At 45.9% G+C, this 25,320-nt stretch overlaps 1 long non-coding RNA gene and 8 other non-coding genes across 9 annotated transcripts; 4 read left to right on the top strand and 5 right to left on the bottom strand.

Annotated features, from left to right (window-relative positions):
• Nucleotides 1–2,112: 2,112 nt before the first annotated feature.
• On the bottom strand, nt 2,113–10,939 carry LOC134021382 (uncharacterized). The gene is made up of 3 exons (XR_009930504.1): nt 10,892–10,939; nt 10,246–10,377; nt 2,113–2,232 (listed from the first exon to the last, which is right to left on the bottom strand). It is a non-coding gene; the product is annotated as an uncharacterized LOC134021382 (long non-coding RNA).
• An 8,027-nt stretch (nt 10,940–18,966) lies between these two features.
• Nucleotides 18,967–19,073, top strand: LOC134031091 (U6 spliceosomal RNA). The gene has a single exon (XR_009931825.1). It is a non-coding gene; the product is annotated as a U6 spliceosomal RNA (small nuclear RNA).
• Nucleotides 19,074–20,086: 1,013 nt separating this feature from the next.
• LOC134030868 (U2 spliceosomal RNA) lies at nt 20,087–20,283 on the bottom strand. The gene has a single exon (XR_009931755.1). It is a non-coding gene; the product is annotated as a U2 spliceosomal RNA (small nuclear RNA).
• A 267-nt stretch (nt 20,284–20,550) lies between these two features.
• On the top strand, nt 20,551–20,658 carry LOC134031179 (U6 spliceosomal RNA). The gene has a single exon (XR_009931844.1). It is a non-coding gene; the product is annotated as a U6 spliceosomal RNA (small nuclear RNA).
• A 1,037-nt stretch (nt 20,659–21,695) lies between these two features.
• On the bottom strand, nt 21,696–21,892 carry LOC134030862 (U2 spliceosomal RNA). Its single transcript, XR_009931754.1, has one exon. It is a non-coding gene; the product is annotated as a U2 spliceosomal RNA (small nuclear RNA).
• Nucleotides 21,893–22,160: 268 nt separating this feature from the next.
• Nucleotides 22,161–22,267, top strand: LOC134031172 (U6 spliceosomal RNA). The gene has a single exon (XR_009931843.1). It is a non-coding gene; the product is annotated as a U6 spliceosomal RNA (small nuclear RNA).
• Nucleotides 22,268–23,331: 1,064 nt separating this feature from the next.
• LOC134030544 (U2 spliceosomal RNA) lies at nt 23,332–23,528 on the bottom strand. The gene has a single exon (XR_009931704.1). It is a non-coding gene; the product is annotated as a U2 spliceosomal RNA (small nuclear RNA).
• A 268-nt stretch (nt 23,529–23,796) lies between these two features.
• Nucleotides 23,797–23,903, top strand: LOC134031166 (U6 spliceosomal RNA). The gene has a single exon (XR_009931842.1). It is a non-coding gene; the product is annotated as a U6 spliceosomal RNA (small nuclear RNA).
• A 1,038-nt stretch (nt 23,904–24,941) lies between these two features.
• Nucleotides 24,942–25,138, bottom strand: LOC134030857 (U2 spliceosomal RNA). Its single transcript, XR_009931752.1, has one exon. It is a non-coding gene; the product is annotated as a U2 spliceosomal RNA (small nuclear RNA).
• Between the last annotated feature and the right edge of the window lie 182 nt (nt 25,139–25,320).

Raw genomic sequence — 25,320 nt, 5'->3', positions numbered from 1 at the left:
CACGCCAGGTACTCAGTGGCCATGAGGTACCAGGCGTCGATGTCTAAGACCTTCCGGATGGTCTTTGTGTACTTTTTGCCCCCCACGGAAAGAAAATGAAAGTTAGAAAAGCTATTCGACACCATGAAAACAGTCTGTGTGAGGAAGCTTGGCGCGTGCCTGCAATTATGTAAGACGCTTGAAATTATGCTGCATGCGAGGGAGGGGGCAGTGATGAAAGCTAGACTAAATGAGTAGCGCGCAAGCACGCACACACATGCTTACTTAAGCCGATTTTGGGGACACATGTAAAAACACCCCCACTCTGGGGACACCACCTTCTGAATGGTTTAGAGTGATGCTACCAACTGGTGTTTACTACAAGGGCCACCCACATTGTAAAAATCACTTGATATTTTGAATACAACCTTGTCTTAACAATATGAAAATTTGCCTTTAGTTTGGGGACAAGTATTATTGAACCCACCTTTGAGGTCCATACCTATAAATACACACAAACACTACTTTTGGGGACAAGTGTCATTAGTCATGTACTGTATGTAGAAGCTTTTAAAAAAATCTATAAATAAGTTGTAATGAGCAACATTAGGTAAGTACTAATATTATAGATTTAACCCGCTTGTTATCTTCGGGTCATTGTGACATACCGTCGTATTGCGACAACTTTACCGCATACAAAAACAAAGTGAAGCATTTTCTTTTAACCTTCGGGCTGTCTCAGACCCCCCACATTGTGAAGGTTAAAATAATTATTTTTATTTGTTTTTGTATTGGGTAAAATTGGGTAAACACAACGATGGTTCGTTATGAACCTTTGGGTCAAGTGACCCGAAGGCAGCACGAGGGTTAAATAGGCCGCTAGGGATTGTCAAGAGGAGGACCAAATCATTTCAACGTACCTGGACTTACAAAACGGCAACGAACTTCAAACATTGCAACTTTACAGCCTACTGCCTATATTGGTCTCGAAATGATTACTGGAGAAAGGTGGCCAGCCTCACCATTGATACCATCAACGATTTGCATGTTGCAACTTAGGTCTTCTTTGAGGGCTGTAGGTGACAACTGTATGAAGTACAAGTACCACATAGTGAATCATATAATCCCCTTACTATATTGACCCACTATAACACTTTGGCTACTTACATAGCATAATGTATCTATACCAGACAATAAATGAAAAGCCATTACCTTGTAGGAAGCAGACAATATTTTCCCCATAAATGCCTTTATAAAAACTCAATGATAAAAAAGTTTTGCTCCAGATTAGTTTAACCCACTCACCACCTCCCCATCACCAAGTTCTGGCAGTGGTCTGTTCCAGTGGAGCCTTACAAAAGCAACGGTACTGTTAAACTGTGAAATAAGAGACCAGATACATTTAATTTGTGATTTAGTAACATGTCTTCCAAAAATACAGCACAAAGGGGATTTTTTTGCACATTGTACCACAACCCAACATTGTGTGTAGTCCCCAGTAACAAAGCGCATAGATGCCACAACCTTCACCCACCTTCATCAAATTGGGGCTGAAAAATAATAAATTAATGAGTAGGGGTATCCACACCCTTTTACAGAAAAGAAGTAACTAGCTCTAGTCTGACTGAGCTTTAAATGCCTTTTGATACAGCCTTTTGACACAGCCTTTAAAACAATCCATATACTTGTAACATATACTAATCCAAACATACCTTCCTTATGCAACAACAGTAAGGGGTATAAGTAACATTTGCATGTGTGTAACATTCCATTTTTATATTTTTCCTGAAGCACTGGACTGTCTTTTAAGTGTAGTGATTCTGTTTCTGACAAAGTTCTTTACACCTGTCCACGTCCTGTCTCTCAGTGCTTGTGGTTCAGCATCCATGCACTGGATGCAGTCCCGTTTTTGAGGCACTTTGCATGTTTGGATAAAGCGCATCATGTGTTGTTCCACTGCACGCACCTCAACATCTCCCCACTTACGTTTGGCCTTGCATGCTGCAGACTGTTTGGGAACAAAATATATGCAGCTTTATCAGATGTATAAACACATACAATAAGTATCCAAGATGTGCAGAGACAAAAGTGTAAATTCAAAAATGAACTAAATGTAGAGGCTATTACCTTTAGGTTTGAGAGAAATGGGAGCAGGTGCTTATGGTGCTGGTGCTAAAGTCAAAGTTGTCTCCATGTCTGGTACATCAGTGCAGTCCTCATCACTTGACACTTCACTTGAGTGATCTACTACATCTGAGGAAACAAAAGAAATACAAGAAATGCGACACTGTAAAACACTTTTTAGAAAATCTAGCTCACCAACTGTCAAAGCTGCATTCAGTAGTTTGAAATGTCGTACAGTAATAACATATATACAGTTAGCTATTCACAGCAGTAACAATCTATTAACATGTTCGTACCTTCAGGATCGATTTCAATTTCATCCAAGGATTTTCCTTTGTATTGTGACAAAGTCCCTTTCTCCATAGCTGTCAACACTTTGCTCATTTTGGCAAGCTGCAAAGTTCCTTGAGGCAGACGGTAATGCTGTCGGTGGATTCGAATATCGTGGCCTAAAAAGTCTGCAAGTTGGTCTGTTTCATTTTCGTTTAGGTTCAACACTTGTGACATTGTTGCAATATGTTTGCGTAATCTTGTTGAAGTCAGAGCTTCAGGGTGTTTGGCACCACATTCTCTGGCATACTTTTGTAAGCACTCTCCCCCTCGGTAAGCAGTCAATGCCCCTGGTCTGGCGAAGAGGAAGGGGTTCTCTTTGGGAACACCACAGGCCTCACGTGTTTCAGTGAGGAGCTCCAGAGCTGACACCATTGAGGGTTTCAACAGCACAGGAACCATTCTCCCACGTTTCCCCCTGATCTCCACTCGTGTGAAAAACTCACACATTTTCCTCTCACATTCTGGCAGGTTTCTTGACCAAAAAGCTTTAAGTTCCATCTTTGAAACTTCTCCTGCTCTTCTTCTATTGAAAATGATGGTTAGAGCGATTGTTACCTTTGTTAAGGCAACATAGTTGTTAGAAGTGTTGCTGATTCTCAGCATTCTTTCGCTAACAACTTGGACATTTTCCATGTGCAAGTTCAAGCGCTTGATATCTTGAGTGAACGGTATTGTCAGTGGAGTATTCCACCTGGCCTCCTTCAAGGTGGTGATCGCACCTCCATTTAGCTATCTGTATGATCCTAAAATCTCGAGCAGACTGTGCCCTGCTTTGATCACCACAAATCATTGCATTACTTTCAACAATACTGCATATTTTCTTAAGACTGTGTCCAAGTTTGAGGGCTAAAGTAGCAGTGCGCCATGTGTTATTTTGTGGACAAAACCCTGCCAGCACTTTCACTGCAGACACAACATGAAGAAAGTTTGACGGAGTGATGAATTCTTCGACATTCCTTAGTGGAGTTCTCTTTCGAGCCTCTAAGACAAGTCTTCCCAGTTCTCTCATCTTTTGGCGAATGTAATCGTGCTTGTTAACGTCTGACCCATGGCGATTAAACATATGTTGTCCAAACTGCAAAATACATTTGTCATTTTGAACAATTCTTGAAACATCATCATAGGTCATGTGAGAAAGAATGCCTTTTAAACCTTCTGTCACTTCAAGACCAACAGCAGTATTCAGAGCACACAGAGATCTGGCTTGGTTTCTTCCCAGTGTTGATTGATCCCCAGCGCTTACCTTCTCTGGGCAGATTCTGACATGTTTCCATAAAGTTTTTTTGGAATACAGACCTTGACAATAAAGGCAGTGGATGAAATCCTTCGCTTGTCTGCTCTCACGTGGTCTGTAACGTGCAACTAAATGCCCAGCTCCTTCTCTAACAACATTTGAATTGTAGGCAAAGTTACCCCGGTTTCTGAGCGTGTTTAACTTTGCTCTTCTTTCTTTAGTTTTTTGGATATTGGACTGCTTTAGCCACCTCTACTTCATTGCGATGGACTGTCTCAAGGAGCAGAAGACGTAGTAGTGCCTCTTGTCATAAACCCGATGTGACTGAGAGTTTGATGGGGGCATTACATTAATGGAACTATTTTTCTCTGGACTGTGTTTTAAGCTCCCCTTTTCAGATGTCTTTGTTGGAGATAGTGACGGAAATCGCATTGCTCTCAAAGGTTGTTTGCTAATGGGAGACAAGGCAGGGCTTTCATCAGATTCACTTGAGCTTCTGTCAGAACCCGGTATGTAGTCTGCATCATTGTAGTCTGAGTGATCAGACTGATCAGATGAATCCACTGTGGTATTTTGCTTGGTCTGTAAATAAACAGATATTATAAATGCACAAAAAGATATAACACAATAAAGAACAGGCAAAAAGCATCATATGACCCCCTTAAAAAGACTCAGACGACCATGTTCCTCCATTGTTACAGAACTTGATCTGCACAGGGCAAAATACCTGTCTTTTTCTTGATACTCTGAGTTTTTGATCTGTCTGCATGTGACTCCAAGGTCTTTTCACTGACAATTTTGTCATTTGGTCGATTGTAACATGTGGTCTCTAGTAATAGAAAAAAAACATTATCGTGCTTGCACGGTCGTAGCTCATTTTCTCATGGGCAGGCCAAATTCTCTGGACGGGCAAAGCAGACAAAGGGGAAGTAATCCCCTTATGACGACATAAGAGGAAAATTCGAAATCGGCCCATCTGAGCTTTCATTTTCTCAAAGGCGGAGCAAGATACCCAGGGCTTGGTTTACACCTATCGCAATTTCTAGCCAGTGGGGGACCATAGGCAGGCTAGGGGAACTCATATTAATGTAAAAAACGAATAAAGTGTAATGTTCATGCCATGGGACCTTTAAGCAATAAATGTTGTGTTGCATTAACTTATAAAAAATAAAATAGTTTCTTTGAATTAAGAACAATTACAGTTTAATTTTTAGTGTACTAACAGTAGTAGTGGATTATAGAAATAACATTCCCTCGCACAGCAATGTAATGCTACCTTTGTTTCTGATGTTTGCCCTTCATCCGATAGATCAGTGGTTTGTTCATCCAAGGATGAGGTATCCGTTAAGGGTGGTAACTAAAATTGACAAGAAACAAAATAATAAGCAACATAGTGCACACATCGTTAAAATAAGAATGATCAGGTTTTATTTCAAGAACACTACATAGGCTGTATGTCAGGGTGTGTGGAGGGGTAGGACCCAAATGCACGAGAGATGCGAAAGAAACCTAGATACACAGAACCAAACGACACATAGGTGGACACGCTGACGCTAACGAGGACGAGACACAGGTGAAGACGATGACAGGGAAACACTAGGACAGGGCAAAACCAAAAACAACAGGGGGGCACGGCTGTGGCTGTGACAGGACCCCCCTCTCAAGGGACGTCACCCAACGTCCCACAAGGCAGGGCAGGGGGTCGGAGAAGGTCCGGGGGACGACCTGCTCCGACCCCTTGCCCTGCCTTGTCTGTCATCGTCTTCACCTGTGTCTCGTCCTCGTTAGCGTCATCGTGTCCACCTATGTGTCGTTTGGTTCTGTGTATCTAGGTTTCTGTTTTGTGTCCAGTCTTTGTTTTGTCATACTACTACGACCTGTCCGTGTGAGTACCCTATCTGTTTCCCGTTTTCAAGATTAAACCCTTTGTTTCTACCATGCCTCGCATCTCTCGTGCATTTGGCTCCTACCCCTCCACACACCCTGACACTGTATGTGATGTGAGTGGTTGGATTTGTTACCTTGTCGTCATCTTCAAGTGTGTCACAAAAAACACTCTGTGAGCAGGGGCTCCACAATAGATGGATGAGTCTTCAACGAGGGGCAAAAGAGAATACAATTACAACTCAAATTGATGCTTAAAATACTGCAACTTATCCAAATATACTGTATGCTCTAACAATAAGGTATCATCATCGAAGTGTCAACCGGGGACATCAAACACACACCACTCTAACCAGTTTGAGGACAGTAGTCTCCTATAATGGCCTCTGATATACCAATAAGGTATCATCATCGAAGTGTCAACCGGGGACATCAATCAAACACACACACACACCACTCTAACCAGATTGAGGACAGTAGCCTCCTATAATGGCCTCTGATATGCCAATGGACAAAAACAACACCTAAAACATGTAACGTCACCACCAACGATTGGTTCCCCAGATTAGGTTACTACTGTGTTAGCATCTTGCCCTATTCGTCTGTCCAGCTAAATCAAATAATAGAGCCTGGTGCGATTGCACATGGTTCTTGCTCCAATTGGTTCCTTCAGTGGTCGTCAAACACTCAATCACAATTACCTCGTTTTGCATCCCAGTAAAGCTCTGGTTTGTTATCTTGTCGTCATCTTCAAGTGTGTCACGAACAACACTCAAGCCGTCTGTGAGCAGGGGCTCCACAACAGATGGATGAGTCTTCAACGAGGGGCAAAAGAGAATACAACTAGAGAGGGTACAATTTCTGGGGAAATTGTAAGGTGTGCTTGCTTGCGTCGGTTGGACAGGGGTCCGTTTTTTAATGACATTTTTACAACTGATATTTCTGTATTTTATATAAAAATGCATACTTATTATTTATAAAGATGACATAGATTTAAAAGCATTTTTTTTTGCTGCTCATTTACAACTGAAAATACGAGTGAAGTGTAGAATGAAATGGATGTCTTCTCATTTCCCCAAGAGGCAAGAGGCAGCCTCATTGTTGAATCAAAACGAATACATTTGGCAGACCGGTGTACAAATTGACCTATGACTTAAACGTCCTTTTAAGTTTTTCCCTTCTCGTGATATTTTCATGCATTTAGCCTACTCATTGCATTCATTCATTAATAAAGAACCCCCTTTGAAGATTATTCTACGACGTTACCCGGCAGTAGAAGATGGAATCGCGATTCAAACAGTACCATCTGCTAACTGAAAATATGCCCCCCAAAACGTAAATAAGCTTGACATTTATTTAGTGGAAAATCGCTCATTCATAAAAAGCTCACTGGTAGCGATCATTGTCAGTAACAACGCAAAATGCGATATAGCCCTGTGTGGAGAAGCTGCCCCGGTAAATTGTACTACTACGGTACAGTAGTAGTACAGACTAGACTACTGCTGTGTTCGTCTTGGTAGCGATTGCGTTGGTTGAATTGGATTTAACGTTCCGTTGTACGGTTTAGGCTGAAATTAATTATTTTCATGAACAGGTTGACAAAGTTTAGGCTGTGGCAATGAAGTTCAGGTTAGTAGTTAGATAGACTTTTGATTTAAGTAAGGGGAGTGCCGAACATGTTCTGTCGCCGTTTGACTTCCTACAGCTGTGTAAATGTTTTTGTAGTGTCTCGCGTAGGCTACAGCGTTGCAGTGATACACTGGATTGAAACCACAGGTAATGATAATTTCACCCACAAATCGTTTACTTGTAATCTAATGTCATAATAAATCCTACAACGAAAATGTATATGTGAGGAATGTTTCTTTTAACGATTGAAAACAGATACATCATAGACCACTGTAGTATGTGTTGCCCGGGCAACACAGGCTAATGTCATGATGCTAATATTTCAGTGAAATAGTAGACTACTGTTTCCGAAAGTAGATGTACTTCCTTAATAATATCAGCTTATATTGTACATTACACATCACAATTGTGTGTCATATCACAAAGTAAAATGAGTAAATAGTTATCACCCTGGCCTCTTTGCTTGTGGCGTTCCTGCAGCTGCCTTGCAGTAAAGCTATAGTTAGCCTAGCTATCCCCCAAGTTAACAGATGCAAAACGAATGTTCTGCTACAGGTAGTCACGCGTGTTTTCGTGACGTTAGTGACGTAGGCTAGCAAATTAGCCACAGTTAGCTTCACTTTTCGCCACAAAAACTTAACTTAAGCCCAAACCATGCAACGGAACGTAAATTCCAATAGAAGCAACGCAATCGCTACCAAGACGAACCTTTTGACACCGCCGTTGTGTATGTAGGCCAAATATTGACTGAGTTTTAGGGGGGCGAAAATAAACAATAATAAATAATATATATGTGAGAGAACAAAGGTTGTGCTCTCGCCGAAGGCTTGAGCACACCCAATTACAACTCAAATTGATGCTTAAAATACTGCAACTTATCCAAATATACTGTATGCTCTAACAATAAGGTATCATCATCGAAGTGTCAACCGGGGACATCAAACACACACACCACTCTAACCAGTTTGAGGACAGTAGTCTCCTATAATGGCCTCTGATATACCAATAAGGTATCATCATCGAAGTGTCAACCGGGGACATCAATCAAACACACACACACACACCACTCTAACCAGATTGAGGACAGTAGCTTCCTATAATGGCCTCTGATATGCCAATGGACAAAAACAACACCTAAAACATGTAACGTCACCACCAACGATTGGTTCCCCAGATTAGGTTACTACTGTGTTAGCATCTTGCCATATTCGTCTGTCCAGCTAAATCAAATAATAGCGCCTGGTGCGATTGCACATGGTTCTTGCTCCAATTGGTTCCTTCAGTTGTCATCAAACACAATGACAATTACCTCGTTTTGCATCCCAGTAAAGCTCTGGTTTGTTATCTTGTCGTCATCTTCAAGTGTGTCACGAACAACACTCAAGCCGTCTGTGAGCAGGGGCTCCACAATAGATGGATGAGTCTTCAACGAGGGGCAAAAGAGAATACAATTACAACTCAAATTGATGCTTAAAATACTGCAACTTATCCAAATATACTGTATGCTCTAACAATAAGGTATCATCATCGAAGTGTCAACCGGGGACATCAAACACACACACACACCACTCTAACCAGTTTGAGGACAGTAGTCTCCTATAATGGCCTCTGATATACCAATAAGGTATCATCATCGAAGTGTCAACCGGGACATCAATCAAACACACACACACACCACTCTAACCAGATTGAGGACAGTAGCCTCCTATAATGGCCTCTGATATGCCAATGGACAAAAACAACACCTAAAACATGTAACGTCACCACCAACGATTGGTTCCCCAGATTAGGTTACTACTGTGTTAGCATCTTGCCATATTCGTCTGTCCAGCTAAATCAAATAATAGAGCCTGGTGCGATTGCACATGGTTCTTGCTCCAATTGGTTCCTTCAGTTGTCATCAAACACAATGACAATTACCTCGTTTTGCATCCCAGTAAAGGTCTGGTTTGTTATCTTTTCGCCATTTTCAAGTGTGTCACGAACAACACTCAAGCTATCTGTGAGCAGGGGCTCCACAACAGATGGATGAGTCTTCAACGAGGGGCAAAAGAGAATACAATTACAAGTCTGTGGGGAAGAACTTTACTACACGATTTTTACCCGGGTCAAGTGTTTTGAAAAAGCTAGCACAAACATGACATTGTTAGAATGACAAGAAAGTGAGTTAAATCCTTGACCCATATTTGTACATTATGACATATTTAATCATCTGTCATACCAGGCTGCGCCAAGGCCAATCCGAATCCCCGTAGTCATAGTTGACTTCTTCACCAGGTAGAATGTCTCTTAAAGCAAAAAGACATAGATGTGGCTTCCCATCCACATCTATGACCTTCATCCTTGCGTTGGGATTTTTATGCTGGTCATTCACTAGTCTTCCCAAAGTGTCTTCCACAGATCCATCCACACTGACACACAAAAAGCAGTGTTAATTTAACCATGAATACATTTCTTTCTGATTGAACACTGAAATTGCGAACAGCTGACAAGAATAGGATACATTACAGGTAGTGGTCCTTCAAAATGTTTTAGATTTAACCTAATACTTACCACCAATCTTTTCCTTTCCATTGGAAATTAAATACGAAAACGTTTTCCTGTTTGCTATAACTTTTCTCTAAAACTAGTTCCCCTCTATATTCTAACAAAAAATCTTCTTTTTGAAATGTTTCAGTTGTAATAACACCACGCCCTATAAAAGAAAAGAAAAAAGACACTGAGGTCAGAATATATAGAAACCTCTCTACTCAATATCTTGACAGCTGGAATGTCTCTTTGCCACCTGAAATGTACATACAATTTTAAAGCTGGAAAGGCAACTTGCAATGGCAAGCTTAGAAATCAGTGTCATCATGTTTTTTAATGACTACGAAATATGTTTTCAATTAAATGTCCTCACATTTGGCAGTAATGAAAGGATTGGATAATAGTCAATGTTAATATCGCCATGCTTAAAAGAAGTGGAAGCGTTTTTTCTATTGTTAAGGACACTAAATGAATGCTGCAATACTAAGAAATTAATCATTTTCATTTCAACATTTATTTAATTGACCACACACCTTTGAAGGGATTAATAAATTCCCCTCGAAGTCCAAACTTGTCAGCCTTCAATCGCACATGGTATTCAGCTTCCTGTTGAGGACGGACCCGTCTCCTCCTTGTGGAATTTCTTTCTCGATTAGCCATAATATCTGTGAGATTGCAGCAGCGTTACTGACTAATTACTGATTAAATTACTGGGTGTATGTAGTAAGCACACTTTAAATAACATCGACACAACAGACCAATTGACTGCTTTAAGGCGGCTGCATCTGCTAACGTTAGCTGAATAACTATTCGCAGGCTAGCTAGCTAAGTTAAGTAACTCGGTATCTAGCTAGCATGCATGGTTGGGACATCCATAATGTGCATGTAATAAAACTTATTTAACATAAATTATTTAACGTTATATCCAGTTGGTCAGCTAGCGTATTATCGTTTATGCTAGCATTGATTTAGCTATGTAATCATGCACAAACATTATCTAACGTTAGCAATGCTACATCAAAACGTGGATATATAGGCCTACAATACTGAATGCTAAGCACTTAACAAGCCAATTTGCAAATTAGGCGGACGTTGTATGCAATAAAAATACATAACTAACATGCCCTCACTGCCTGACTTATTCCAAAAGAAAGTTAAGCATTGTTTTCAGTTACTTACCTTTTCTCCTCCATGGAAGAAACGTTTCGCTTTGAAATATAAATGTTGGCGCTCTGACGATGTCTTCACTTATTTTTTTAATGCAAATAGCGGGATAAGGAAGTGGATTGACAAACCACGTGTTATTTCCGTAAAAGGTAGTAGGCCTAGGGCTTACGCAACTCATTACTTTTAGGGTATCAGTATACATTTAAAGATTTTGCATCACATGTAAACATGTAAACATTAAATTTATAACCAGATTTCTTTTCCTTATCCCCCTTCCCCTCTCCCTCATAAAGCTTGTGCTTTTTCAGGCCATCACTGTAAATACGAATTTGTTCTTAATGATCTTGCCTGGGTAAATAAAGGGTTAAATAAATAAAATAAAGAAATGTAAAATGTACATTTATTATAGATCAATGAAATTGATATATAATCAAAACTACAAAAGTTAACCTTGGCATTTCTTTTTTTCTCTATGTTTGCATAATGCACTGTAAAAAGAATTATATTCAAATTTCAATGTTTTTGTCATGCTCTGCATGGAATGTCTCACAATCGAGCAACATACACATTTTCAGCCCGGTAGCAGCATACATTAGAGTACAAGACACATTTTACATTTTGAAAATGAACACTTCAAGGTGGCGCTGTTGAGTCTCTATCTGGCTTAGAGGTAAGGCCATATAAAAAAAAGTATTTACTAGTCCAAAATATTCGACAGGCCAAGCCACGAACATGTACCACCAAAGACAACAAACCCCTAACCCTAATTTGATTGAGGGGTCTGTTTAGACCATGACTTATGCAGAGCATAATCATCTTTTAAGTTGACACTATTGACACTATTGCTCTAAAAGTACATGTCTGGAGCTGTCCAAAACATTTGACCTTAGCAGCTCTTTTAATCACTGAAATATAGAGCAAGGGGTGGCAAGGGTTCATGGGTCAATATCTCAGATAAGGGTTGACAGAAATGTGTCAAACTTACATACATTTACCTACAAACTAAGACCTTTCCAAAAATGTGTTTGATTTTGTTGTAGACCAAGTCTTTTTAAATCCAAACCTGCCATTGCAGACCATTCATGATCTAGACTACATCAGTAGTCAAAATCTAATAATTTTTTGGTGGCACATAGTCCTGGATTAGCACAAACAATATTAGGGTACAGACACCCTTGTGCATTTGTTTATCCCCAAACTTAAAAGATGATTATTTGCTCTGCATAAGACATGGTCTAAACAGACGCCGCTATCAAATTACTTGTAGAGACTTTGCTATTCACTTCGTAATCAATTTAGTTTCGCTGTTCTTACTGAATGAATTGTTTTTTATTGGAGTCCTTTAAGACAACATTTAGTTTGTTTTGTTATAGAAAACAATTGTGGTTTGTTCGCGTTGGCGACACATTCGTTTATAGGCCTAAACGAATGTCGAACGTCTTATTTGAAAGTGCGTTAAGTTTATCATCTATTAGCCAAACGAGAAGGGGGGTTAAGTTTTAGCAGGGAGTGTGGCATAAAACATGTCCATAATGGACAATGTTAGACGTGCTCGTCTAGTGTCAATGAACACTAGACGAGCACGACCGCGGCGTTATGAGGCTACGGTTAGGCTATATTAAAAGAGAGTGTTGAAATAACCCAAATTGTTCACTAAACCAAGCCATGACAATGTAGCCCTAACCCATAAACCATAAAATGATCATTCTAACCCCCACCCCAAGTAGGCTTATGATGATTAGGCTATAAAAAAAACATGACCCGATGTCGGGACCGTCGGGCAACATCCCGACAGTCCACGGGGACCGCATCTTGATGGACTCGCCCTCATCGTCGGGCCGCTTCGCTCGCGTCCGGCTGCCCCATTACACATTGACATTAATACAATTTTGTTATTCTCCCACTCATCGGCATGATTTTCGGTTGTGGGGCTACTGATTTAATGGTAGAAACAGCTGCTTCCCAAATACACCCAACCTTTCCAAACTTAATTCTTTAATTAATTCCATTCATCGCCATTGTGCGTCTCTCCTCAATTAGCCTAGGTTAGGCTATTTCAGTCAAGACAATCACGTATTAAATTTGAGCATTTATTGATACCATGACATGGACATGTAGCCTAGGTTTGATTTTGGCGGAGTGGATGATCCAAGGGAAGCACCCTGCCTCCTCGATGCAATACATACATACATACATACATATGAGGCAGGGAGCAATGATAATCCCCTTGATGGATAGAACATACAGCATTGGGGAGAAGGGGATGGTGGAGGACGGCAGCAGCACTGATCATACAACAACCGGGGTGAGGGTGTGCGTATCCGCACTGCCTTTTAATGCCGCCTTATCGGACGTGGCCCAATGGCTTGTGCTGGCTTACACAGGTGTGGTAATGAGCGGATGACGCGCGCTGGACGATTGCCATACCCGAACTAGCTCCGCTTGTAGGTGTTCCAATTGGTGTGGTTGGCCCGTATTTTTTGTCTATAAACTCCGTTCATCACATTATGATATGGGCTCAAATCTTAGAATACAATATTTTGTATCGTACATTTTGTATGGATGACTGCAATAAATAAATATATTTCTTAATTTTTTTATATTGGCTATGGGCCTTCACGCGGTCTTAGGAGTACTAACAGCCCTTTGGTTGGCCTTGTGCTACGGTTTCGTAAAAATAGAAACAAATATTATATATATTTAGGTCTTTAATTCAGCACTTAATATATCCATAGTAGGAAAGATAACAAGCAAACATGCAATATCCAGGGTAAAGCATATCACATTCATAAGCCAACAATTGCTTGCTTATTTAATGAGCGTGTAGCTATGTTGTTAGCTTGTTAGATGAACATTGATACTTGCGATATAGGCTAAATAACACATTGTCAATATCATGAATTAAAACTTTGCAAATATGTATTTCGATTACAGTTTTTCTAGCAACTGCAACCTCCGCAAAGGTTAGATGTTATGTTAGCAAACAGCTAGTGAATTGCACAGTAACAACAAGGTAGAAGCTAACAACACAACTTTTTAAATTAATGATGTAAAATTTGCGCGACTTTTGGGTATTGGGGAAAGGGACGCACAAGTATGACGTAAGGAATTCGTAATGCATTGTTACACACTACCAGAAGGGGGCGACGTGGAGTTAAACACAGATTGGGGGGAGGGGAGGGGGGCTGCCCACATACACACACACAAAGTCTGAAAAAGTCACTTTTGAGTGCAGATGAGATTTTAAGGCAGAATAACATTTTGGATTTTTCTGAACGCCACCAGAGGCAAATCTAAATGGGGACAGTGGTTTTGGACCCCAATTGTTTTGCCGACCCCAATCAACTGGTGTGTATTCATAAATTTGTCCCCAAAATTGGGTTAAGTAGACACACACACACTGATGCTACAGCAGAGGCACGGTGATATTGAAATAGAACCAACCTTACCCGTCTTTTTGTGTGTGTGCGGATGTGTTTGGGGGGAGGAGAAAAACACGTCGCACGGTTTAATACAGACAACGACAACAACAGTCTCTGGAGAAATGACTTTGAGGCTGGAAACCAAGTGCGTTATACTCACAGTCTTCGAATTCGTCAAGGACCATGGCCAGCTCTGCGTCCGTGGCCTCACGGTGGTGGTGCAGCAGAGCTGGCCGCTGAGGAGACGCCGCTGAGAGAGAGGGAAGAAGACGGCGTGAGACGGAGGTCGTTTTACACTTTGACCGCAAAAAAACGGTCCATCGATAGCTCACCTGGTGCTGCAGGCTTGATGACCTTCATCATTTTGGCCTGCAGCGCCTGAGGACTCAGGGTGGACGGCTGCCCCAGGTATTGAGAGACGACCGAGCCCAGGAGCCTGTAAAAACACACGCGCGCAGAGTTTAACTCTAGAAAGCAGGCGCGCGTCAGAACCCCGTTTGAGGAGACGACGACAACACCTCCTACCTATCCCTTTTTCCTGGGCTGGCGCGGGGGCGGCGGACGGATGCCAGAGGGGTCGCTGCCGGTGCCGGCCACGGCCGATGACGTGGCCGCGGCGGACCCCGGCCTGGCCGCCCGCGCCTGGTCGTCTCTCTGCTTGAAGTATTTCAAGGCAGCCTCCATCTGAGTCCCCGGCCGCGGCGTCTGTCTCCTCAGGAACTTGACGAATCTGAGAAAGAAAAAAAAAAAGGTCATCGGAGGTCATCACCTTTGCCCGTTCGAATACGGTCAAAGCGTCGTCGTTTTTTTTACAGGAGCAAACGGCCTTACCCGACTCTGTTCTCCTCAGTCAATAACAGCAAGTGCAAGTCACAAGCCAGAATTCTTTTTTGGAATAGTTCACATACTTCAGCCCCCAATAAAAAAAATTGAAAAGTTCACATACTTCAGCCCCCAAAAGCTTTTTTGTGGCTTCTTCAGCAAAAGTTGTTGTATCTCCTCTGTTAACCCCTAAAAAGGTATAAATAATAATACAACTAGTGCATAGTGCCCTTGGTGCAGTCGGTGACTTAAGAGGTCGGTGAAACAGACAAACACAGATTCCTGGAACTGTCGCTAGATAGTGCACAGTGCCAGTGATGAAGTAGTTGAAACACACACACAATCCTGGAAAAGCACTGTGCCTGTGATGCAGTCGTGAGTAAGATGTCGATGACAAACAGATTTCTGGATTTATAGATTGATTGTGCAGTGCCCGTGATGCAGCTGATGTTGCTAGTGACCTACATTTTTCAGATCACTATTTAAAATCTTAAAAGTACTTGTTCAACCTCTACATTATCTAGGTTCCTATGCAAATCATAAAGGTAATTTCTCATTATTTTTAACGAAATGCCAATGACCTAGTACATTCATGCAAATGATGTAGCCATTTCCTACAGTGTGAATTGCTTATGTTGTGTCAACAAAAAAGCATGATATTGATTCTCTGTTAAATTGTCGTACACCCACAAACATCTAGACATTTAGTTAATTATGTAAGTCATTAGGCGACATGCAAAATGGTTGAGTCCGTTGTCATAATTGGGGTTATAATTCACCATACTGCGCTGCAGACACAGTTTTGCCAAAAATAAGTTTTTTTACGCTACATTAACATTTGTATTTGCCCGGTAATCGAGATAATTGTTAGACACTCACTGTCCTAAAATTCACATTCCTGTCATTATTAGAGAGATGATTGAGGGTGAAAAAGCAGACAATCTGCATGTGTTCCTTTAAAGATTCAGTTTCTATCTGCATCATAGTTTAAGCTTGGTTAACTTTGTGAATTTATTTGAAGCTTTAGGAATCAATGATAATGTGACTGCTCAAGAGAAGGGCAAGGCCTTATAGTATCTGTAACAGGGATACAAGGATTTAAATACAAGACTTAACTAAATGGCACAAAATTACCTTGAATTAAAATGTCAAAAAGGTCCTGAATTCCCTCGTAAACCCCACCACATCACCCCTATCCCTTAAATGCACCTCCTGTACAAAACACACAGTGAAATTCAAACCCCCCAAAAAAGAGAAAACAGCCGCCCTCTTCACCCTGTCCCTCAATCCCCGCAAATTAAAAGTGCAAACAGTGAAAGACATTATACAGAAATAAAAGAACAAAAACCACCAAAACCCACACATCCTAACCATACAAATCCTCCCCCACCCCACTCCCACTCCCACTCCCCTCCCCCTCCTCCGTCTCTATCCTTTCCCCCCAGGAGGCCGGAACCGGGTTTGGCTCCCCCACCCCCACCTCGCCCTCCATGAACCCCCCACCTAACTCCACCGGGGTGTCGGGCATTGAACTGGGCAGAGTCCGCCCTTTCCCCCCCTCCCCGCCTCGTCTACCCTTCTTCCCCTTCCCCCTCTTACTCCCCGCCCCCCCTGACACACCCGGCTCCCCCTCCGTCAGTACACTCGCCTTCCTGCGGGGGTTCCTCGAACCCCCCACCCCCCCACCATCAATATCGTCCAGGGCCAGCTGCAGCCGTACGAGCCCATCCGGGCTCGCCCCGCCACCTCCAGCCCTTTCCAACCCCTCATCCCCGCCACCCGACCCTAGCCTCAACCGCCCCGCCTCCAGGGCCACCTCCGCCTGCGCCGTCAAAATGTCCAGGACCTGCGTCATCCGCCGCAACCCCTCCGCAGTGACCTCTCCATCCGGAGAGGACGTGGTGACCTCCTCATCCGCCGCCTCCTCCCTCTCCACCGCCGTCTCCGGAACGACCCGGGCAACGGGGGCGGCGCCTGGGGTGACAGGGGCACCAGCCTCCCTCGCTGCGGCACCCGCATAACTCCTCTCCCGGGCAGGGCACGACCTCATCAGGTGCCCCGCCGCACCACAGCGGTGGCAGGTCTTTGGCACGTGGCAGTTCCGTGCCACGTGCCCCTCCTCACCACACACACCGCAGCGGGGCCCCCCACACGTCACCTCCGTGTGCCCCACCCGGCGACACCGCCTGCAGCAAGGGGGCTGGCGAGCGTAGAACAAATAGCCCCTGTCACTCCCGATGGAAAAATAGGCCGGGGGGTGCTGCAGCCCGTCCATCCCCGCCCCGTCCTCACCCAGCAGCATCTGGTACTGGTGCCGCCCCGTCCAGTACCCCAATGAGTCCAGGACGTACCGGGCCCCTGACTTGACGTCCCCATAGCGGCCAAGAAAGGCCGCCACCGCCTGCTCCGGCACGTTGCCATTATATAAATGGACCGTTACCACCCGGAAATTTTGCCGGTCCAGGTCCACCACCTCATAAGAGCCCAGGGGCACCACTGCCCTCTGGGCCCGCACCAACCCCAGCACGGACGCCGCAATCGCGGCCGTCTTTAGGGTGACGTCGAACCCCCTCTCCTGTACGTTGTCCTGCAGACACAGGACCTCCGCCGGCGTCAGTTTTAAAATGGCGATCACCACCTGCCGGGTGAACGCCTCTCGCGACAGCCTCGCCACCTCCGGGTCCCTCCATGAGAACCGGAGAGAGTTCTTCATCCCCGTCTGTGGGCGTCCCCCCGGCCTCCCGCCACCAGAGGCGCCACCACCGCCGCCAGCCGGCCCTCCACCGCCCGGCCCTCCACCGCCCGGCGCTCCTCCGCCCGGCGCTCCTCCGCCCGGCGCTCCTCCTCCGCCCGGCGCTCCTCCTCCGCCCGGCGCTCCTCCTCCGCCCGGCGCTCCTCCTCCGCCCGGCGCTCCGCCTCCGCCCGGCGCTCCGCCTCCGCCCGGCGCTCCGCCGCCAGCCGGCGCTCCGCCGCCGCCAAGTGCTCCGCCGCCAAACGCTCCTCCGCCAAGCGCTCCGCCGCCAGCCTGCACTCCTCCGCCGCCAAGCGCTCCGCCGCCAAACGCTCCGCCGCCGCCAAACGCTCCGCCGCCGCCAAGCGCTCCGCCGCCAAGCGCACCACCGTCTCCCGGCACACCTCCGCCAGGCGCTCTGCCACCAGGAGCTCCCTCGCCGCTCGGACCTCCGGCCGCACTGGGGACCCCGCCTCCGTCCCCGCCGCCAACAAATCGGCCAGCCTCCGGCCCCGGCGCATGGGACACACCATCCCCCCAGGCCTGCAGTCCGCCGGCCGGGGTCCTCCGCGGGACCGCCGCCGCGACCCCAGCCGCTCCCTCCGTGGTCGGGGCAAACCCTCCCACGGTACTTGGCCCAGCGGCCATCCCCCCTAAGCACGGTACCGGTGCCCCATACATCGCTCGACTACCAGTACCGCCAACCCTCCCCGCCCCAGACTCACCGCCGCAGTTCCCGTCCGCCTCCAGCATGCCGACGCCAGGTCCACAGCCTCCCGAAATACCGCCGTCTGCCACTGTCACCTCAATGGCGCTCGATACCTCGATAAGGCCCAGATGCAATTTTTTGATCTGAGCCAAAAGGCCGAGAAGCGAGTAGGTAGATGTTCAAAGAAGGTGAATGAAGGTGGTGGGTATAATAGAATCTGTTGAAAAACAAAAACATTGTTATTGGGTGTGCTCAAGCCTTCGGCGAGAGCACACCCACCCAGGGGTAGAGGGGTAGAGGGGATGGCGAGGGAGGGGGCCGGCCCTCGCGCTTCAACCCCGCCCCAAGACGACTCGACCAGTGACGTGCCGGATATATAGGGGTTGGTGCAGCTGCCTGTCTTGTGCTCGCTACGGCAGCACATCTAATAAAATTGGATCGATACAGAGAAGATTAGCATGGCCCCTGCGAAAGGATGACACGCAAATCCGTGAAGCGTTCCGAATTTTGGATCATCATCATCCCACCTTTTAGGGTTAGGGCTAGACCTTGACCGACGACCACCTAGTTGTAAACAAACAAACAAACAAACAATCCCCCCAATTTTTTTTTTTAAGTAAAAAGGCGGGAAAACGGCAGGCCAAAGGAAAAGGGCTTCGCCTCACCGGCGTATTCCTTATTTTTGGGCATTTATTCACTAGTTTGTTGGTTGGTTGGTTGGTTGGTTGGTTGGTTGGTTGATTGGTTGGTTGATTGGTTGGTTGATTGGTTGGTTGATTGGTTGGTCGACGCACGCACGCACGCACTCCTCTAGGGGGGGTAAATATTGTCCAAACAACTGAAAATGATTCCCCTATGGTTTAAAGGAAGATGGGGAAACTCAACAGTGTATTAACATGAACCGCCAAATGAGGCCAATACCAATGGAATTACACTTGCTTATTTGACTCGATGGGTTCAATAAGAGCAAGAATGGTCAAGTTAAGTAAGTATGTTCAAATGAAACGTACATGAAATAACATGGCAAATGAATGAAATCAATTGCGAGGCAAACGTGTGTCACAAAAGGAAGGTGGACTCTTAGGTGGGTGGACTCTTACCTACACCATCATGATTATTGTAAACCAGAGATGGAAAGCCAGAGGTGGGTGAGGAATGACAAGGACAAAGCCAGAGCTGAGGAGAAGGTCTCAGGAGATTGAGAATCCACAGAACAATGCTTCACAATTCCTTTTATGCCCAAGAACAACCCATAAGTCCACATCTTCACTTATGAACGTATGACTCGCAATGCTACAGTAAGTTACACAACGAGATGTGAGAGCCATCAAGTAGAGACTGCTGCTGCTGCTGCGTCCAGCAACTCGAGATTTTAAGCATATGACTGGTGGGGGCATGATGATGACACCCGGCCTCACTCACCTCACTCACCTCACTCACCTCACTCACCTCACTCACCTCACTCACCTCACTCACCTCACTCACCTCACCACACCCACAGGGTTTCCCTTTGACACACTTAGAAAGAGTGCACCGTTCCCCGGAGGAGCTGCGATACCGGGGCGATGCGCGGAGCGGACGGAGCGAGCCCTCGTTCCGACTCCCTGTTTGCAAAAATCTGCTTAATAAGAACTGGTCGCCCCCGTGGGAGACCTATCAGATATAAAACTGACAAGAACAGAAACTACACTTGATCTGAGCCAAAAGGCCGAGAAGCGATGACCCCCATTACTCCACGATACCCGCGCACGGCCCCTCAGTACCCTTGCGCTGCTCCACGGCGACGGACGACAACGACCATACTAGACTAGAGTAGGGCGAGACTAGACTAGAGTAGGGGGTGGGGTGCAGGGGTTGTTAGCAGTAGGGGTAGAGGGGTAGAGGGGATGGCGAGGGAGGGGGCCGGCCCTCGCGCTTCAACCCCGCCCCAAGACGACTCGACCAGTGACGTGCCGGATATATAGGGGTTGGTGCAGCTGCCTGTCTTGTGCTCGCTATGGCAGCACATCTAATAAAATTGGATCGATACAGAGAAGATTAGCATGGCCCCTGCGAAAAGGATGACACGCAAATCCGTGAAGCGTTCCGAATTTTGGATCATCATCATCCCACCTTTTAGGGTTAGGGCTAGACCTTGACCGACGACCACCTAGTTGTAAACAAACAAACAAACAAACAATCCCCCCAATTTTTTTTTTAAGTAAAAAGGCGGGAAAACGGCAGGCCAAAGGAAAAGGGCTTCGCCTCACCGGCGTATTCCTTATTTTTGGGCATTTATTCACTAGTTTGTTGGTTGGTTGGTTGGTTGATTGGTTGATTGGTTGGTTGGTTGATTGGTTGGTTGGTTGATTGGTTGGTTGATTGGTTGGTCGACGCACGCACGCACGCACGCACTCCTCTAGGGGGGGTAAATATTGTCCAAACAACTGAAAATGATTCCCCTATGGTTTAAAGGAAGATGGGGAAACTCAACAGTGTATTAACATGAACCGCCAAATGAGGCCAATACCAATGGAATTACACTTGCTTATTTGACTCGATGGGTTCAATAAGAGCAAGAATGGTCAAGTTAAGTAAGTACGTTCAAATGAAACGTACATGAAATAACATGGCAAATGAATGAAATCAATTGCGAGGCAAACGTGTGTCACAAAAGGAAGGTGGACTCTTAGGTGGGTGGACTCTTACCTACACCATCATGATTATTGTAAACCAGAGATGGAAAGCCAGAGGTGGGTGAGGAATGACAAGGACAAAGCCAGAGCTGAGGAGAAGGTCTCAGGAGATTGAGAATCCACAGAACAATGCTTCACAATTCCTTTTATGCCCAAGAACAACCCATAAGTCCACATCTTCACTTATGAACGTATGACTCGCAATGCTACAGTAAGTTACACAACGAGATGTGAGAGCCATCAAGTAGAGACTGCTGCTGCTGCTGCTGCGTCCAGCAACTCGAGATTTTAAGCATATGACTGGTGGGGGCATGATGATGACACCCGGCCTCACTCACCTCACTCACCTCACTCACCTCACTCACCTCACTCACCTCACTCACCTCACTCACCTCACTCACCTCACTCACCTCACTCACCTCACCACACCCACAGGGTTTCCCTTTGACACGCTTAGAAAGAGTGCACCGTTCCCCGGAGGAGCTGCGATACCGGGGCGATGCGCGGAGCGGACGGAGCGAGCCCTCGTTCCGACTCCCTGTTTGCAAAAATCTGCTTAATAAGAACTGGTCGCCCCCGTGGGAGACCTATCAGATATTAAACTGACAAGAACAGAAACTACACTTGATCTGAGCCAAAAGGCCGAGAAGCGATGACCCCCATTACTCCACGATACCCGCGCACGGCCCCTCAGTACCCTTGCGCTGCTCCACGGTGACGGACGACAACGACGAGACTAGACTAGAGTAGGGCGAGACTAGACTAGAGTAGGGGGTGGGGTGCAGGGGTTGTTAGCAGTAGGGGTAGAGGGGTAGAGGGGATTGCCGAGGGAGGGGGCCGGCCCTCGCGCTTCAACCCCGCCCCAAGACGACTCGACCAGTGACGTGCCGGATATATAGGGGTCGGTGCAGCTGCCTGTCTTGTGCTTGCTACGGCAGCACATCTAATAAAATTGGATCGATACAGAGAAGATTAGCATGGCCCCTGCGAAAGGATGACACGCAAATCCGTGAAGCGTTCCGAATTTTGGATCATCATCATCATCCCACCTTTTAGGGTTAGGGCTAGGGTTAGACCTTGACCGACGACCACCTAGTTGTAAACAAACAAACAAACAAACAATCCCCCCAATTTTTTTTTTTTTTTTTTTTTTTTTTTAAGTAAAAGGGCGGGAAAACGGCAGGCCAAAGGAAAAGGGCTTCGCCTCACCGGCGTATTCCTTATTTTTGGGCATTTATTCACTAGTTTGTTGGTTGGTTGGTTGGTTGGTTGGTTGGTTGGTTGGTTGGTTGGTTGATTGGTTGATTGGTTGGTCCACGCACGCACGCACGCACGCACGCACGCACTCCTCTAGGGGGGGTAAATATTGTCCAAACAACTGAAAATGATTCCCCTATGGTTTAAAGGAAGATGGGGAAACTCAACAGTGTATTAACATGAACCGCCAAATGAGGCCAATACCAATGGAATTACACTTGCTTATTTGACTCGATGGGTTCAATAAGAGCAAGAATGGTCAAGGTAAGTAAGTACGTTCAAATGAAACGTACATGAAATAACATGGCAAATGAATGAAATCAATTGCGAGGCAAACGTGTGTCACAAAAGGAAGGTGGACTCTTAGGTGGGTGGACTCTTACCTACACCATCATGATTATTGTAAACCAGAGATGGAAAGCCAGAGGTGGGTGAGGAATGACAAGGACAAAGCCAGAGCTGAGGAGAAGGTCTCAGGAGATTGAGAATCCACAGAACAATGCTTCACAATTCCTTTTATGCCCAAGAACAACCCATAAGTCCACATCTTCACTTATGAACGTATGACTCGCAATGCTACAGTAAGTTACACAACGAGATGTGAGAGCCATCAAGTAGAGACTGCTGCTGCTGCTGCTGCGTCCAGCAACTCGAGATTTTAAGCATATGACTGGTGGGGGCATGATGATGACACCCGGCCTCACTCACCTCACTCACCTCACTCACCTCACTCACCTCACTCACCTCACTCACCTCACTCACCTCACTCACCTCACTCACCTCACTCACCTCACTCACCTCACCACACCCACAGGGTTTCCCTTTGACACGCTTAGAAAGAGTGCACCGTTCCCCGGAGGAGCTGCGATACCGGGGCGATGCGCGGAGCGGACGGAGCGAGCCCTCGTTCCCACTCCCTGTTTGCAAAAATCTGCTTAATAAGAACTGGTCGCCCCCGTGGGAGACCTATCAGATATTAAACTGACAAGAACAGAAACTACACTTGATCTGAGCCAAAAGGCCGAGAAGCGATGACCCCCATTACTCCACGATACCCGCGCACGGCCCCTCAGTACCCTTGCGCTGCTCCACGGTGACGGACGACAACGACGAGACTAGACTAGAGTAGGGCGAGACTAGACTAGAGTAGGGGGTGGGGTGCAGGGGTTGTTAGCAGTAGGGGTAGAGGGGTAGAGGGGATTGCCGAGGGAGGGGGCCGGCCCTCGCGCTTCAACCCCGCCCCAAGACGACTCGACCAGTGACGTGCCGGATATATAGGGGTCGGTGCAGCTGCCTGTCTTGTGCTTGCTACGGCAGCACATCTAATAAAATTGGATCGATACAGAGAAGATTAGCATGGCCCCTGCGAAAGGATGACACGCAAATCCGTGAAGCGTTCCGAATTTTGGATCATCATCATCATCCCACCTTTTAGGGTTAGGGCTAGGGTTAGACCTTGACCGACGACCACCTAGTTGTAAACAAACAAACAAACAAACAATCCCCCCAATTTTTTTTTTTTTTTTTTTTTTTTTTTAAGTAAAAGGGCGGGAAAACGGCAGGCCAAAGGAAAAGGGCTTCGCCTCACCGGCGTATTCCTTATTTTTGGGCATTTATTCACTAGTTTGTTGGTTGGTTGGTTGGTTGGTTGGTTGGTTGGTTGGTTGATTGGTTGATTGGTTGGTCCACGCACGCACGCACGCACGCACGCACGCACTCCTCTAGGGGGGGTAAATATTGTCCAAACAACTGAAAATGATTCCCCTATGGTTTAAAGGAAGATGGGGAAACTCAACAGTGTATTAACATGAACCGCCAAATGAGGCCAATACCAATGGAATTACACTTGCTTATTTGACTCGATGGGTTCAATAAGAGCAAGAATGGTCAAGGTAAGTAAGTACGTTCAAATGAAACGTACATGAAATAACATGGCAAATGAATGAAATCAATTGCGAGGCAAACGTGTGTCACAAAAGGAAGGTGGACTCTTAGGTGGGTGGACTCTTACCTACACCATCATGATTATTGTAAACCAGAGATGGAAAGCCAGAGGTGGGTGAGGAATGACAAGGACAAAGCCAGAGCTGAGGAGAAGGTCTCAGGAGATTGAGAATCCACAGAACAATGCTTCACAATTCCTTTTATGCCCAAGAACAACCCATAAGTCCACATCTTCACTTATGAACGTATGACTCGCAATGCTACAGTAAGTTACACAACGAGATGTGAGAGCCATCAAGTAGAGACTGCTGCTGCTGCTGCTGCGTCCAGCAACTCGAGATTTTAAGCATATGACTGGTGGGGGCATGATGATGACACCCGGCCTCACTCACCTCACTCACCTCACTCACCTCACTCACCTCACTCACCTCACTCACCTCACTCACCTCACTCACCTCACTCACCTCACCACACCCACAGGGTTTCCCTTTGACACGCTTAGAAAGAGTGCACCGTTCCCCGGAGGAGCTGCGATACCGGGGCGATGCGCGGAGCGGACGGAGCGAGCCCTCGTTCCGACTCCCTGTTTGCAAAAATCTGCTTAATAAGAACTGGTCGCCCCCGTGGGAGACCTATCAGATATTAAACTGACAAGAACAGAAACTACACTTGATCTGAGCCAAAAGGCCGAGAAGCGATGACCCCCATTACTCCACGATACCCGCGCACGGCCCCTCAGTACCCTTGCGCTGCTCCACGGTGACGGACGACAACGACGAGACTAGACTAGAGTAGGGCGAGACTAGACTAGAGTAGGGGGTGGGGTGCAGGGGTTGTTAGCAGTAGGGGTAGAGGGGTAGAGGGGATTGCCGAGGGAGGGG

The sequence above is a fragment of the Osmerus eperlanus genome, chromosome 1 (genome assembly GCF_963692335.1).
Source record: "Osmerus eperlanus chromosome 1, fOsmEpe2.1, whole genome shotgun sequence".
NCBI lineage: Eukaryota > Metazoa > Chordata > Actinopteri > Osmeriformes > Osmeridae > Osmerus > Osmerus eperlanus.
The sequence above is the reverse complement of the archived record's forward strand: the minus strand, read 5'-3'. Positions and strand labels throughout refer to the sequence as shown.